Below are 16,971 nucleotides of genomic sequence, written 5' to 3'. Positions count from 1 at the left end.
TAAAGAAAACATGCCTATAACAATAGATCTTTTTGCTCTAGTTGGTGTATTTCAGCAAAATACTTTTCTAGTGACTGTTCAGTAAGCTGTAGCATGGTATCGTGTCTTCCAAATTAGTCCTACAGTTGTTTCCTAAATAAAATAAATAAAAAAGAGCCAAAACAAACGAATCATGTTTGTTTTGCTTGATATATTGTGTTTGGCAGATGTCACCTGAGATGTTATATTTTATTATGGTGTCATTGTATAACCTGTAGATTACCTCACTTGCATGAAGTGTATAGCATGTATAAGAGTGAAATACATTTTCATTTGAGTCTGACTTGTTTCCTAGCTTTTTTCCCCCTCTCCCCCAAATAATCATGGTAAAACTTCTGCCCTCTCCCCTCCCCCCTAAAAAAAAAAAAGCGCAGTTTGATTTGTGGTGGTTTTCTCAGCAAGGCTTAATACTACATGGAGGGATAATTCCTTAACCTCTCAAAATACTTATCTTTTTACCTTTGTTTTCAATCTGATTTGGTGATTTGCTTCTATAGGCTACTCTATTCTCTTACTAGTCTTGTCTCAGGTACTTGAACTGTTAATTATCCACATTACAAAACAGCCTAAAATATAAATGTTAAACTGCTCCTTAGACTAAAGACAAATACCTTTTTAGAAAGAGACCAGCTTGTTCAATGTAATGACTAACAGTCCCTTGATCTCTTGGGGAGGAGTAGTCTGCAAACATTTGTTTTAAATAAAAGTAAAATAAAACAAAATAATTTTAATGCAAAATATCAAATATATAAATCTGATATATTTTAGAGTGTACTAATACATTACCTCTGTCATCCAGGATATCTCGTTCCATCATAGTGTTTCAACACATGCTCATTTGAGTTCTGTGGTACACTGGGTCCTTTATGTGATTTCTCAATACAATTGCATTCTAAGATGATAGGAGGAGACACAGATAGGTGTACATATAAATAACTTCAGATCCTTTTCTTACTGACTTTCAAAGATATTTTTCAGCAGGATTGGACTGAATATCTGGGGTTACTGTTCCTGTAGAAAATAGAAAAGGGGTGGGACCTTAATTCATTTTCTTACTCTTTGTACTGGTATTCATATTTGCTGCTGTGGTTCAGAACTATGCAATGGACTTTCTTTGTATAGGACAGTGGTCCTAGAACTACAGTCGGTGCACCACAGGTGGTCCTCCAAGTTCTTCTAGAGGTCTACAGAATTAAACCATTAGAGAACCAAGCTGTAAAGAAGCGGGGAGAGAACTGGATAAAAGCGATCTTTATTATGAAGTGATCCACACAATGGAATTGTTGGAGAACCACTGAAATTAGTGTTAGATGAAATCGTATACTACATTGCTAATGCGAAGTTATAGAAAAGTATTTACACAACTGGACTAGAGCAAAATTACTATAAGGTGGGTACACAACTAATTGAAAGATGGTACTCAGTGTGATTGTCAGTGGTTCACTGTCAAATTGGGAGGTCATAGCTAGTGGGGTCCCATAGGGGTCAGTCATGGGTGTGGTACTATTTAACTTTCATTAAAGACCTGAATAATAAAGTGGAGAGTGTGCTTACACAATTTGCAGATGACACCACTCTAGGAGGGATTGCAAGCACTTCGGAGGACAGGGTTAGAATTCAAAATGACCTTGATGAATTGGAGAACTGGTCTGAATTCAGTAAGATGGAATTCAGTAAAGACAAATGCAAAGTCCTTCACTTGGGAAGGATAAATTAAATGCACAACTACAAAAGAGGAATAACTGGCTATGTGATGGTATTGCTGAAAAGGATTTGAGGGTTATCATGGATCACAAACTGAGTTTGAGTCAACAATGTGACATTGTTGATTTTCATTAATACACAGTCCTTACTTTATCATCTGTATAAGCTCTCATGTCTGAAAATTAGAGAGTACTACTGCTCACTCTGCTAATCATCAATTACCTATTTTGTCTATTAAGAAAATATTTCATGGGAAAGACAATTTAAATTTGAAAGCAGGGAGTAAGGAGGAAAAGGGTTTTAAGCTTTTATTAAAAAATCTAAAATGCAAGCTAACAATTTCTTGTCCTTCAGAAGAGTTTTATGACACTTGTTTTCCACAGTTTCCTCATTTTGTGCAGACCAAAGTACTGAAATATGGTGAGAAGTTCTTAGAGTATTTCTGATAATTGAAAACCAAGGAAATAGTGGAAATCTGTTTCCCAATTAGTGGTTTGGATGACTATCTGAACCCTGCAATGTGCAGGATCAAAATGACCTAGAAGCTAGAGTCTCATGATTCACAATTAGACATGCAGCCCTTCTGAAATCCAGCCTGAATATGTGTTAGAAAGATGCAAGCTCAGACTGAGATGAAATTAGAAAAATGGAAAGAAAACTGCAGTAATAAGTGGCATGATTTACAGAGTCCTTGAACTGAGAATATTTTATTTTTTTATTTTGGCGATCACATGAGCTGTATATTTCAGCTATACGTGCGCAGGTTAAGAAGAGTCACTGAAGATAATGGGAGTTGAGAGTGCTCAGTACGTCACAGGATTGGACACCCAAATATCCAAAATTACCTAGCTATAGAAGAATTTTCATGGGTGTGAGATGAGACCATAAACTGGAAAATTATTCTCATACTATTTCCTATATTTTTCTGAGAATGACAGCTACATATTTACCAAATACTACATATGAGCAGTACTTGTTAATCCCGTGGAAAGACAGAGTGCAGGCCAGTGGCTGGCAATGTTAGGGCAATGCAGGCATAATACCATACTGAACTTAAAAAGTTCGGATATCCCTTATGTCATCATGATAACTTTTCTCTTTAAAATAAAAGGCAAAACTAGTCTACTGTGTTCTAAAACCTCTTTTTTTAACCTTGTGTGGCAACATCCCCAAAAAGAAAATTATTAGCATCTTTCATAAATATGGAGAAATATGAGCATAACGGACCATCCTCAATTTCCTGGAGAACTGGATTGACCAGGAGATTAGAAATGACATCCAGTGTAACAGGGTTTAACTCTAGTGACTTCTCCGAGATCACTCCTAATCTACACTGGTGTGAGTTCGGAATCAAGACCAGAGTTTTCACCTCTTCGTTACCAGCCCCAAGACAGTCAGCCCTGATGACTAAAAATTCGCACAGCTGTCTTGTGAAATTAGATTGCTCTTAGTCCAATTTCTACTTGAAGGCAATTTATACCACAGCTGGCAGAGACCAAAACTTGAATGGGCACGGAGACTGAATTATCCTCTCACCACTAGAGATGGTACATCCAGATCAGAATTGCTATGGCCATATGGAGAAGTTTGCTCTGCTGTGGTCCATGCTATTCTCACTCTGTTAATAAATAGAGGATTTCTAGGGTGTGCCAAGGCACTAAAAATTCCCATACAATTTAGGAAATAAGTAATAGCTTCTTTGCCTGTTTCTTCTTCCTTGACCCAAACCTCCAGTTTTTCTTTACTAACTGTAATCCTGGTGGTATCCTGAACCCTGAACTTTCTCTTTCCCAGTGTCCTAGATCAGTAAGTCTACCTATTGCCATCTCAGATATAATATTGCATCACCTCTACTTAATGATTTGTATTATGGTAACACTCAGTGCCTGCAATCAAAATCAGGACTCTGTTGTGCTCCTTGCTATACAAATACACAAGATCCTACGTTGAGGATTTTTATAATTTAATATAAAACGAGATGGATTTAACACATAAAACAAATGGATTTAACAAACCCTTATCCTCCCCCATTTCTTCCAATTGTAACAGTGTCACTAAGGTGTTTCATAGACTGTGCAAACTTAATATATAGTCATATATATTATATATAGTCATTAATATTAAAAATCATAATATATAAATATCAGTAATCTCGTCTAACCATCTGCCTATCCAGGTCTTTTGAAATCCAAAGTCATGCCTTCATTTTCTCATGCCACCACTTTATTACAACTTAATGGACAGCAAGTGTGAAAAATCGGGGATAGGCACCGAGGTAAGAAAAAGCCCCAAATAGCTGGGCTGTGCCTATAACAGCGGGGCAGCCGGTCGCCCTGTTTGGGGCAGGGAAGAGCCGCCTTGTCCCGGCGCGGGGAGGGGCCGGAGTTGGCGGCACCGCCCCGGGGAGCGAAGCGGGGGCTGAGATGAACCGTCCTGCCAGGGGCAAATTCTCCCCCCGTTGCTGCAGCCGCTGCACCCCCCCCCTCCCAAGCCGGCTTCTCCGCCGCCCCCCTCTCAGCGCCCGGCCCCCACTATTTGCCGCTAGGCCCCGCCCCCAGCGCTCTGTGACCCGCCTGCGCGGCCAGGCCCCGCCCCCTGCTCAGACTCCGCCCACCCCCGCCCGGACCCGAGCCCGGTCGCCCCAGCGCGGGCAGAGGCCTGGCAGCCGCTTCAGCGGGCGGTGCGGAGCCTGCTCAGTCCCCTGGGCGCATGCGCCGGACGAGCCGAGCAGCCGCCTGTTGTGAGGGGCAGCGGTTGGTCACGTTACGCCGGAGCCCGGCTCTCTCCGCGGCGGCGGCGGGCCCCGAAGCGGCGTTGTGGGCGGCGGCTCCTCAGGGTGAGTGTCCGCGCGGGCCGGGCCGGGCCTCCCGCTGGCTGGGCAGGAGGTGGGTGTGTCCCCGGCTGGGCCTCGCGCCCCGCGGCGGGGCGGGGACACCTGCTGTGGCCGGGCCAGGGCTCGCTGCGGGTCCCGGCGTGACTCGGGGGCGGCCGCGAGGACACGGCGAGGTGCGGGGCCTGCTCGGCCGCCTGCAGCCCGGGGCGAGCTCCCGAGCGGAGTCTCACCTGGGCCGCTCCTGGGGACAGCGCTGGGTGGAAAACCAAAGCGCCCCCCCGCCAGAGCCCCGCGCGGCCTGGGCACTGGGCTGGCTGCGCTTCGAGTTCTCCCAGTGTCCCCGGCATGTACAAAACCCCTCCTGGCACCCCCACTGGCGGCTGATAAATGCCCCCTGCCCATCGCTTACCTTTCCCCCCCCCCCTTCCTCTGCGCGGCTGACTCTTCCCCATCAGGGTGCCAGCCTGGCTTCAGATCGCGGGCCAGGGCTACGGACAACCAAAATCTTCCCGCTTGATATTTCATGTGAAACCTTGCCTGCTCGTTGTGGACTAAAACCAAATACAATTTTTATTGGCCTGGCAAATGGCATAAGATTAAAATACCAATCAAGCCAACAGCCGCCTCCTTCTTTCCCCCCCCCCCAAGAAACCCTATTCTAAACTGGTGATGCATCCTATGAAGTGAGCTGTAACTCAGGAAAGCTTATGCTTAAATACATTTGTTAGTCTCTAAGGTGCCACAAGTACTCCTTTTCTTTTTGCAAATACAGACTAATAAGGCTGCTACTCTGAAACTGTAAGGAGAGTGATCACTTAAGATGAGCTATTACCAGCAGGAAGGGGGGGAAGGAGGAAAACCTTTTGTGGTGATAATCAAGGTGGGCCATTTCCAGCAGTTAACAAGAATGTCTGAGGACCAGTGGGGGGTGGGAAGAGGGGAGAAATAACATGGGGAAATAGTTTTACTTTATGTAATGAGTCATCCACTCCCAGTCTCTATTCAAGGTTCCTGGAACAAAGCCTGTTGCCAACTCTGTCCACGTATCTATTCAGGGGACACCATCACAGGGCCTAATCACATCAGCCACACTATCAGAGGCTCATTCACGTGTGCATCTACCAATGTGATATATGCCATCATGTGCCAGCAATGCCCCTCTGCCATGTACATTGGCCAAACTGGACAGTCTCTACGTAAAAGAATGAATGGACACACATCAGACGACAAGAATTATAACATTCAAAAACCAGTTGGAGAACACTTCAATCTCTCCGGTCACTTGATTACAGACCTGAGGGTGGCTATCCTTCAACAAAATACTTCAAAAACAGACTCCAAGGAGAGACTGCTGAATTGGAATTAATTTGCAAACCGGATACAATTAACTTAGGCTTGAATAGAGACTGGGAGTGGATGGGTCATTACACAAAGTAAAACTAAAACTATTTCCCCATGTTTATTCACCCCTCACCCCCATTGTTCCTCAGAAGTTCCTGTCGTCTGCTGGAAATGGCCCATCTTGATTATCACCACAAAAGGTTTTCCTCCTCCCCCCCCTCCTGCAGCTAATAGCTCATCTTAAGGGATCACTCTCCTTACAGTGTGTAATGATAAAACCCATTGCTTCATGTTCTCTGTGTGTGTATATAAATCTCCCACCTGTATTTTCCACTGCATGCATCCAGTGAAGTGAGCTGTAGTTTACGAAAGCTTATGGTCAAATAAATTTGTTAGTCTCTAAGGTGCCACAAGGACTTCTTTCCTATCCTAAACTGTCCTGTAAATCGGGATAGGAGAGGTGTTGTAGACTCTGCAAATCTGTTAATCTGGAGAAACTCATGCTATGGTCATAGGTACAAGCCCTTAAAATAGATCATCTCTTGCAGTTATGTTAGAGATGCATACAGTATGATTTGACCAGGTTTGTCAGGGTCAAGGCAAGTTTAGGACAAGATTTATAAGGTTATAATATCATGAGGTTACTCATATTTCTTGATCATTCCATTAAATTCATTTTTTTCTATGAACTCTGCTGCATCACCTACACAGAACTGAGTTTATTGCTATTATTTTGCTTTGAACTGAACAAGATGTGTCAAGACCCTTCCTGCCCCAAGAAATTTAGGATTTATGAACACACAAACTTGCACAGCTTAACTGAAGATATGTATTTGTATTAGGGCTGACAAGAGAGTAAACAAATTAATTGCATGATTAAACAATAGAATACCATTTATCTTAAATTTTTTTTGTTTACTACATTTTCACAACGCAGAATACAAAGTGTAAGTGAGCTGTAGCTCACGAAAGCTTATGCTCAAATAAATTTGTTAGTCTCTAAGGTGCCACAAGTACTCCTTTTCTTTTTTTGCGAATACAGACTAACACAGCTGCTACTCTGAAACCAGTGCTCACTTTGTTTTTTATTATAATATTTGCACTATAAAAACAAAATATTTCAGTTCACCTCATACAAGTACTGAAGTGCATTCAATTTATCATGAAAGTTGAACTTACAAATGTAGAATTGTGTACAAAAAAACCTGCACTCAAACAAAACAGTGTAAAACTTTAGAGTCTACAAGTCCACTCAGTCCTACATCTTATTCTGCCAATCACTAAGACAAACAAGTTTGTTTACATTGATGGGAGATACTGCTGCCTGGCTCTTATTTACAATGTCACCTGAAAGTCAGAACAGGCATTCGCATGGCACTTTTGTTGCCGAAGTTGCAAGGTATTTACATGCCAAATATGCTAAACGTTCGTATGACTCTTCCATGCTTCGGCCACCATTCCAGAAGACATGCTTCTATGCTGCTGTTGCTCATTAAAAAAATAATGTGTTAATTAAATTTGTGACTACTCCTTGGGGGGGAGAACTGTATGTCTCCTGCTCTGTTTTAATCGTATTCTGCATATATTTCATGTTATAGCAGTCTCGGATGATGACCCAGCATATGTTTGTTTTAAGAACACTTTCACAACAGATTTGACAAAATGCAAAGAAGGAACCAATGTGAGATTTCTAAAAATAGCTACAGCACTCAACCCAAAGTTTAAGAATCTGAAGTGCCTTCCAAAATCTGAGAGGGACGAGGTCTGGAGCATGCTTTCAGAAGTCTTAAGAGTAAAACTCTGATGCAGAAACTGCACAACCTGAACCACCAAAAAAGAATATTAACCTTCTGCTGGTGGCATCTGACTCAGATGATGAAAGTGAACATGCGTCAGTCCGCACTGCTTTGAATCGTTATCAAGCAGAACCTATCAGCAGCATGGAAGCATGTCCTCTGGAATGATGATTGAAGCTTGAAGGGACACATGAATCTTTAGTGCATCTGGCACGTAAATATCATGCAATGCCAGCTACAACAGTGCCATGCGAATACCTGTTCTCACTTTCAGGTGACTTTGTAAACAAGAAGCAAGCAGAATTATCCCCTGCAAATTGTAACCAACCTTGTTTATCTGAGTGATTGGCTGACCAAGAAGTAGGACTGAGTGAACTTGTAGGCGCTACAATTTTACGTTCTTTTATTTTTTGAATGCAGGTTTTTTGTACCTAATTCTACATTTGTAAGTCCAACTTTCATGATAAAGAGAGGTTTCAGAGTAGCAGCCATATTAGTCTGTATCCATAAAAAGAAAAGGAGTACTTTTGGCACCTTAGAGACTAACAAATTTATTAGAGCATAAAGTTTCGTGAGCTACAGCTCACTTCATCGGATAAAGAGATTGCACTATAGTACTTGTAGATGAATTGAAAAATACTATTTCTTTTGTTTATCATTTTTACAGTGCATATATTTGTAAAAAATAAATAAATAAATAAAGCAAAGTGAGCACTGTGAACTTTGTATTCTGTGCTGTAGTTGAAAGCCATATTGAAAATGTAGAAAAACATCCAAAATATTTAATGAATTTCAATTAGTATTCTATTATAAGTGTGATTAATTGCGATTAATTTTTTAAATTGTGATGAATTCTTTTGAGTTAATCGCGAGAGTTAACTGCTATTAATTGACAGCCCTAATTTATATTGATTTCATTAAACAGGTACAAGTTTTATGTGTAGGGACTGGTGTTTTGGCTTGAGAGTTTTACAGGATTAAACAAAATCAACATAGACATCTACACAAACTTGTACCAGTTTAAACTGAAAGTAAATATACAATAAATAGTTGAAGTGGTACAAGCTTTTGTGTAGACAAGCCTTTACACCTAATGTCCTTGTCTAGATAAAGCTATGCAATTTTATAGAAATATCTTTTTGCCTAGCATAGATAAGGGGTAACACTTCTAAAAGCACAAAAGTGAGTTAGGAGGCTAAGCGCCATTTTCAAAAGTGACTTAAGCCATGTCTACAGTACAGAATTATGTCTATGTAACTTACGTTGGCATACAGCCAGCACAGTTATTAACTGGCTTGTGTATGTGTACGTGGCTCCTAATGCTTGTATTGATTGTATTGTCAGTAAGCAACACAGCAGCTACACCGACAGTGCATCAACCTAATTACGTCAATTGTGACTCTAGGCAGCTCGGGGAGGTGCTGTTACTAAATTGATGCAAAGGGGCACTTACATTGATGGGATCCAAAAATGAAAACACTTCCACAGCTACGTTGACACAAGGCAGTTTGTCGACCTGACCCTGTAGTGTAGACCAGGCCTTAGGATCCTGAAAATCACTGAGAAAATGGGGTGTGTGCTCCTTAGTCACATCGGAGCTCTTGAAAATTTTACCTGATTCCTAAAAAAGAGAGACAAGTGAGACGAGAAGTGATGGGAGAACTAGAGGAGAGAGCCCCTATCATAATTGGTTATTTTACTTATCTCTTTGTAGGTCTCTATTCTTTCTTGAGTATTATGGGAGGAGATTTGTGTAGTGCATTGGAAATTGAAGGCTTTTTCATCCATAAGGGACAGCATGGAAGAAGGCACAAAAATGTCAGTGGAAAAAGCATACAAAGGAGATCAGAGCCTGGGGCAGAGTTGTGGGCGGGGTTGGAAGGCAAGGACGAGAAGTTTAAATTTGATATTCAGTTGTTGCTGAACAACACATTTTTGACATTTTGAAAGTTCTAACTGGATTTTCTAGAATAGTTTTAAAATATTTTCTTCAAGTGCTAGTGTGGGAAGAGATCAGTCAAAAGTAATTCATTTGGTTTTTGAGACCTACCCTCATAGTCCTGATGAACAATTGTCTGTCTTAAATAATGTCTGTGCTATACTGTGCACCTCCACATCTGCTTCCAGCAAAATAACTCTGGTATTATTGCCACTACTTTAGTATGTATAATCAAGTCAACTTTCTTCATGCCTGTGATAAATTGAGGCAGGATTCATTTTGGTCCAGTCTTTGCTAGAAAAACCAACTCTGTCAACAGACATGTATTTTGAACAGGGACCACCCCCCAGGTAGCTCTGTCTTGCAACATAAAGGAGAGCTTTGTCCTCGAATTATTCTAAAGGAAGGTAGTTAAAACAGGTTCGATTCTGTCTGTATTACAGATGAAACCATATTTTAATCATCTCAGGGAAAGGGGAAAGTATAGTAAATAAATTCTCCAGGATGACTTATTTTATAGTGTAGATGGGCAACATAGTTAAAATGGCTGGAAGGGACCTCAAAATGATCTACTCCAGGCTGAAACAAGACCAAATAAACCTAGACCATCCCTGGCAAGTGTTTGTCTAACCTGTTCCTAAAAATCTCCATGGACTGGGATTTCATAACTTACCTTGGAAGCCTGTTCCAGTACGTACTTATCTTTTTAGTTAGTAAATTTTTCCTCGTATCTAACTTAAATCTCCTTTGCTTCAGATTAAGCCAATTACTACTTGTCCTGCCTACAGTGGACATAGATAATAATTGGTCACCTTCCTCTTTATAATAGCCCTTGAAGCCTTTGAAGGCTGTTATAAGGTCCCCCCTTAGTCATCTTTTCACAAAATTAAACATGTCCACTTGTTTTAACCTTTCCTCATAGGATAGTTTTTTTTAACTTTTTACATTTTTGTTGTTGTCCTTTGGACTCTGTCCAATTTGTTCATCTCTTTCTTAGTGTGGTGCCCAAAACTGGATACAGTACTCCAGCTGAGGTCTTACCAGTGCATTAATTTAACAGTGGGTTTGATATTCATCTTTATGATATATAAATTGGAACAGTTACCTCCTGTGTCTTGCATGCATGTGACACTCCTGTTAACACACCCTGGAATATTTGCCTTTTTCACAACTACATGACATTGTTGAGTCATTCATTTTATCCACTGTAACCCCCCTTATCCTTTTAGCAGTACTGTTGTCTAGCCAGTTATTCCCCATTGTGTAGTTGTGCAGTTGATTTTTCCTTGCTACACGTAGTACTTTTCACTTGTCGTCTTTGAATTTCATCTTGTTGAATTCAGACAAGTTCTCCTATTTGTCAAAATTGTTTGAATTCTAATCCTGCCCTCCAAAGTGATAGAAATTCCTTCCAATTTGATGTAATCTGCAAATTTTATAAGCATACATATTCCATTGGGCCATTAACGAAAATATTAACTAGTACCAGATCCAGGACAGACCCTTGCAGGACCATACTAGCTATGCCCTTCCAGTTTGACAGTGAACCATTTATACTACTCTTTAAGTACAATCTTTCAACCACAGGTTTCAGAGTAGCAGCCGTGTTAGTCTGTATTCGCAAAAAGAAAAGGAGTACTTGTGGCACCTTAGAGACTAACAAATTTATTAGAGCTAAGAAGTGAGCTGTAGCTCACGAAAGCTTATGCTCTAATAAATTTGTTAGTCTCTAAGGTGCCACAAGTACTCCTTTTCTTTTTGCGAATCTTTCAACCAGTTTTGCATCCACCTCATAGTAACTTCCTCTAGAGGAAATTTCCCTAGTTTGCCTATGAGAATGTCATGTGGGACTGTGTCAAAAGTCTTAATTAAATCAGAGTATCCCATCTACTATTCTCCCCTCATCCAGTAGGCCATAACCCTCTTAAAGAAGGAAATTAAGTTGGTTTGGCATGTTTTGCCTTATCACCTTGTTATCCTATAGGTGCTTACAAATTGATTGTTTAATGATTTGTTCCAGTATCTTTCCTGGTATCAAAGTTAGGCTGACTGGTCTATAATTTCTGGAATCCTCTTCCGCCTTTTAAAAGATTGACAAAGGACAAACATAGTACCTATCCTCTGGAACTTTACCTGTCCTCCGTTAGTTCTTGAAGGTAATTGCTAATGGTTCAGAGATTTTTAGCTAGTTCCTTGGGTGAACTTTATTAGGTCCTGCTGACTTGGATACATTTAAGTTACCTAAATATTTCTTAACCTGTTTCTTCTCTATTCTGGCTTGAGTTCCTTCCCCCTTGTTGTTAGTATTAATTGTGTTAAGCCTCTGGTCACAATTAATCTTTTTAATGAAGACTGAAGCAAAATAGGCGTTAAATAGCTCAGCCTTCTTAATCTTCTTATATTAGCTATCCTTCCTTGTTAGGTACTGGACCTACACTTTCCTTCACCTTTTTCTTGCTTCTCATATACTTATAGACTCTCTTCTTATTGCCTTTTTTATCCCTTTTTGGGTGTAACTTGTTTTATGTCTTAGACTTTTTGATTTTTTGTCCCTACATGCATGTGCAATTTTTTTGTTCTTGTCTGTAGCAATTTGTCCATGTTTCCACACTTGGTAGAATCCCTTTAGATTTTCAGGTTATTAAAAGAGCTCTTAGTACAGTTCACTGGCAGCATTCACATACCACATCACTGAAAGTCCTTTTTAGTGTTTTTTGAAAATGATCTGAAGAAAATTTAGTTTCCTGTTGTTTTGTGATTATTAAAAACAGTTCTTTGTTAGGTTTTATAATAGTGTGTTGTATAGCATTCAGGTGTTGTGGAACTCTGGAGAAAGATTGTGTTGAGATTGTACCGGTGACCTTTCCTTGTCACTGACCCTAACCTGCAAAAGGACGAAAAGGGTAGAAGAGGAGCTTTAAGCTCAGTTTTGTTTCTTCATGAAGTCTAAAAGGCCCGAAAGGATTCTATGAGATGAAGGGGTAGGTATCTTTCCCTAGTTTGTTTGTCAGAAATTCTGGGTTTATCTCCCCTGGAAGATACTGATAGGAGACTTGGGAGCTATTGAAATCAGGAAATTGGCAAGACACTGAAAGATAGTATTTGAGACTCTGAGGGTTTAGTGTGGCTTGGGAATGCCTCTCAATTCCCACAGAGTTCAAGCTTTCATTATGTGACCCACATGGTCCGTTATGGCATGGTGCAGTGCAGCAGTGGTTCTGCCTCTGTTTCCCTCCTGGCCTTTTGCTGTTCCACCCAGCCTCCAATAACCTTCCAGGTTGAGGTGATTTTAGCCTTCTAACTAGGTCACAGCAAAAGTTCCTCTCTCCGTCTGGGGTACCGAAAGTCCAAAATCAGCATGAAGAAAAGTAAGCTTTCCCTTTACCTCAAGGCGAGAGCCTGGTAGCAGTAGTCTTCCAAACTTTCCCAGCCAGTCTTGAATTTTCACTGGGGGAGAGAAGTTGTGCTCTCTCTCACACCCAGGGAACAAATCAGTTGGGCTCCTCTCCCCCTTTTAGCTCTTCCTCAAGGCCTGATATCTGCTTCAATGTCCTGAAGTGTGGTTAGTTGGGCCTCCAATAGCCATTAAACTCTTACCCTGACTAGTGTGATTGGATTGTACGAACCTCTCACATGATTTAAAAAAAGAAAGTTAGTTATTTTAGTAGTGAAATAAACCTCCTGATATGTACTGAAAATACATTGTCTTCCAGAGTCCGCGGACTACATAGAATTCTAAGAGACAACTGCCTCACAATCATCTTTGAAATGTACTTACTAGGATTTCTCCTGGTGCTCCCCCCCAGAAATGTCTAGATAATGTTTGTGGTTGATACTATAAAAGGTAGACTTGGAAAAGACCTTCTAGATCTGTGGTGTATAACCTAGGGTCTTAGTGCTTCCTCCACAAAAAACTGCATTTATCTTGGGTTTAAAATATATAATCGTTATGTACATTATTTTTAGCCCATTGGTTCTTGTAAGTTTCCACTCCTTTCTTTTTTGGTGCAAATATGATGCATTACTGGCCTAGGTGATGTCATCGACTGGGTGAGTTTTCATGGAAGCTCTGCTAAAATTGTAGCAGATGCCCAGTAAACTTATTCACACAAGACATTTCTGCTGCTTATATTTGCTAAAGATCATCATCATCATGTTCCCATTATGCCTTTGATGTTTATGGCAGCGACAAAGCTCCTCCACTCCTGTCTGTTTCTGGGAAGTCTTTTAAAAACGGTTCCCCAGCTGTGCCCCAGGGCTTTTCAGCTCGGCTTCCACAGCTTCTTTGCCATGTTGTTTTCAGGCGGCCTTGTTTTTGCTTGCCCTTCAGGTGTCCATTTTATTGCCACTCTGGTGATGGAATCAGTTTCCATTCAAAGCATATGGCCAATCCATCTCCAATGCCTCCTAGCAATGATGGTGCTGATATCCTCTTGGCTGCACTGTGTGAAATAGGTCTTGGTTTGAGATTGTCCTGGGCCAAAAAGATATGGAGGATTTTTCTGAGGCAAGTTGTATGGAATTAAGGTAGTTTGGACATGTTCTCCTTTTTTCATTCCCCAGTATTCTGCATTGTAAAGTAATGTTGAAAGTACACTGCTCTGATAAATCTTGAGTTTGGTTTTTTATGTTGATGATTTTCCGACTGTATTTGAGCTCCTGAAGGTGTTCCTGACTTTATTGATTTTGTTCTGGATGTCCTGGCTTGTTCCACCATCTTGACTGATGGTGCTGCCCAAGTATGTGAATGTTTCTACATTGGTGAGCATATAATCCTCTATCCCTGTTGGTGATGGTGAGACAACATGAAAGGTCATGATGTCCTGTCTTATTGCAGTTGATTTTCAGTTCAATTTGCTGGCTGAATGCATTGAGTAGAGTTGTTTTTTCTTGTATATGGTGTTGGGTATGCGATAGGAGAGCGAGATCATCTGTGAAGTCCAGGTCTTCAAGGATGTCCATTTAATGCCTTTTGGCATGTCTTCTGTTGTTACGCTGGATTACTAAGCTGTTCCCACAAATTAAAACATTGTAGAAAATTCTTTTAAATTTGTAGTAACAAACCCATTGATGCGCTGCACTTTTTTTCTTGAGCATGGTAAAGTTTATAAATCCTATAGTAAGTCTTCATCCTGTTCCATCTTTGGGATGGAACTCAGGCATGTGGGACAGTTTGTGTGGAATTTATTATTTCTGTGTGATATTATGAACTCTGCATGTTTATGCACGGGTGGTGATCTTTACAGTTTGCATCATACTGCTTGTGGCAAGGAGAGAGGGGACTAAATAGGCTGGTCATTGAGGACCATTAGCTGACTAGGCCTTGCCCTAGCAAAACAATACTGTGACTGCCACCTTGGTAAAAACAACTGTCCACTGAAGAGCGAGAATGGGGGGGGGGGGGGAGAACAGAAGGAACAAAGGGCTAGGAGTCAGTGTTAGCTTTGAAAACTATAGAGACTGAGAGGATCAGAAGCACCAAGGCCCTGTTTTCTGGGCTAGAGGGAACCTTGTGATTGGCAGACCAACAAAAGCTAGAGGAAGCTGGTTGCAAGAGTCAAAGCAGACTCCATGATTCAGAAGAGAAGCTTGAGCTGGAGGTGTGAGGTCCAGGAGAGGGGACCTAGAAGCCTGAAATGTTATATACCAAATGACACAGAATGCTCAAGAGTGGTGAGGAAACCAAGGCAGGGAATTGTATACAGATGTTTCTTATATTGTCTAAAATAAAGCAGGGTGACTTTTTGAAAAACTTAAAACTGATTTTTATTTTGTTGTTTAAATTGTATTTTTTTCTTTTTTAAAAATAAACCTGTTTAGCATGAATCTGAATTTAATGCAAAATACGTTAAGGCCTACGTTTACTGTAATCTCTTAAAACATTTAAATAAATATTCTGAATGCATGAGCCTCTATGAAAAATGGAGTTAAAGGCTGTTCATCTAAAGAAAAACACTGGGGTAAAATATCTAACTTTGAAGTCAAGCATTATGAATATGGACCAATAGATCAGCCTAAGTAATTTAAGAGACTGTTTCATTTTTGAGAGACTTAGGTGAGATTAGGAATTTAAGATCCTGTTACTTTTGTTTGGCACATTTGAAAATTTTCCCGGGCTGACCTGAAATCAGTTTGATTAACTGACTAGAGTTAACCCCTCTGTTTATTTAATAAATTTTTTAGTTGTGTAAGTAACATGTTTTGTTGAGAGATTTATGTATCTAAAACTAGGGGTGCTTTGTTTTGTAAAAACCAACTTTATATGCTGTTTCGTGTGTTTAAATTCTAGTTGCCATCCTAATACAGCTTTCTACAAACCGTGAGCTAAAAGTTAATTATCTAGTAAATAAGCAGTATATCATTCATCATTTTCTAACAAACTAAAAATGTACAATTAATAAGAATCTGAAAATATTAAGCTATATTACTGCTTAAATAAATGTATATAGTGTACCCTTCTAGATAGCAAAAAGATGTACCAAATCTAGTGTAAAGGTTCTGTTTAGCTGTAAATCAACATGTTATGTCAACCAATGAAAATGCACCTTCTTTAGAAAATTAACTGAAGTACAAATGGAAAAGTTGATTAAAATCAATTATGTAAATCAAGGCTTTCCCCTGGGTTTTTTAAATCGGTGGTTTTCAAACTGTGGGTCATGACCCTTACTGGGTCGCGGAACATAAGGCACTGGGTCCCGTCGGTGGTGCTGTCTGACTAAGGCAGGCTAGTCCCTACCTGTTCTGACACCGTGCTGTGCCCCGGAAGCGGCCAGCAACACGTCTGGCTCCTAGGGCTCCGCGTGCTGACCCCTCCCCAAGCACCGGGTTTCCCAGCCAATGGGAGCTGGGGTGGGAGGGAGGGGTGGTGCCTGCGGGTGAGCGCCGCGTGGAGGTGCTTGTGCGCTTCCATCTAGGAGCCAGGCATGCTTCTGGCCGTATCTGGGGCAGAGCACAGTCTGCAGTGCCAGGACAGGCAGGAAGCATGCCTTAGCACCCCTGCTGCACCGCTGACCGGGAGCTGCCTGAGGTAAGCCTGCTCCCCAATCCCCTGCCCCAGCCCTGAGCTCACCCCCAAACCCAGAGCCCCATCCTGCACCCCAAACTCCTCATCCTCGGCCCAACCCCAGAGCCTGCACTCCAACCCTCTCCCCCAGGCCTGAGCCTTCCACACCCCAAACATCTCATCCCCAGCTCCGTTGGGTCACGGGCATCAACAATTTTCTTCAACTGGGTCGCCAGAAAAGAAGTTTGAAAAACACTGATATAAATCATTCCACCCTGCAGTAAGTGATTGGTTTAGAAATCCCTCTGCAAATTCT

At 41.1% G+C, this 16,971-nt stretch overlaps 1 protein-coding gene across 10 annotated transcripts in view; it reads left to right on the top strand.

The window, feature by feature from the left end:
- Positions 1-4,389: 4,389 nt before the first annotated feature.
- Positions 4,390-16,971, top strand: part of BCLAF3 (BCLAF1 and THRAP3 family member 3) — a 64,834-nt gene continuing 52,252 nt past the window's right edge. For 6 of the 10 annotated variants that reach the window (XM_043504682.1, XM_043504675.1, XM_043504671.1 and 3 more), the window contains exons 1-2: positions 4,390-4,579; positions 11,673-11,808. The gene's annotated coding sequence lies outside the window, so the exon portion shown is untranslated. The remainder of the gene's footprint in view (positions 4,580-11,672; positions 11,809-16,971) is intronic. The other 4 variants (XM_043504658.1, XM_043504648.1, XM_038404189.2 and 1 more) reach the window with 2 other exon arrangements.

Source organism: Dermochelys coriacea, chromosome 1 (genome assembly GCF_009764565.3).
Source record: "Dermochelys coriacea isolate rDerCor1 chromosome 1, rDerCor1.pri.v4, whole genome shotgun sequence".
Taxonomy (NCBI): domain Eukaryota; kingdom Metazoa; phylum Chordata; order Testudines; family Dermochelyidae; genus Dermochelys; species Dermochelys coriacea.
The sequence above is the reverse complement of the archived record's forward strand: the minus strand, read 5'-3'. Positions and strand labels throughout refer to the sequence as shown.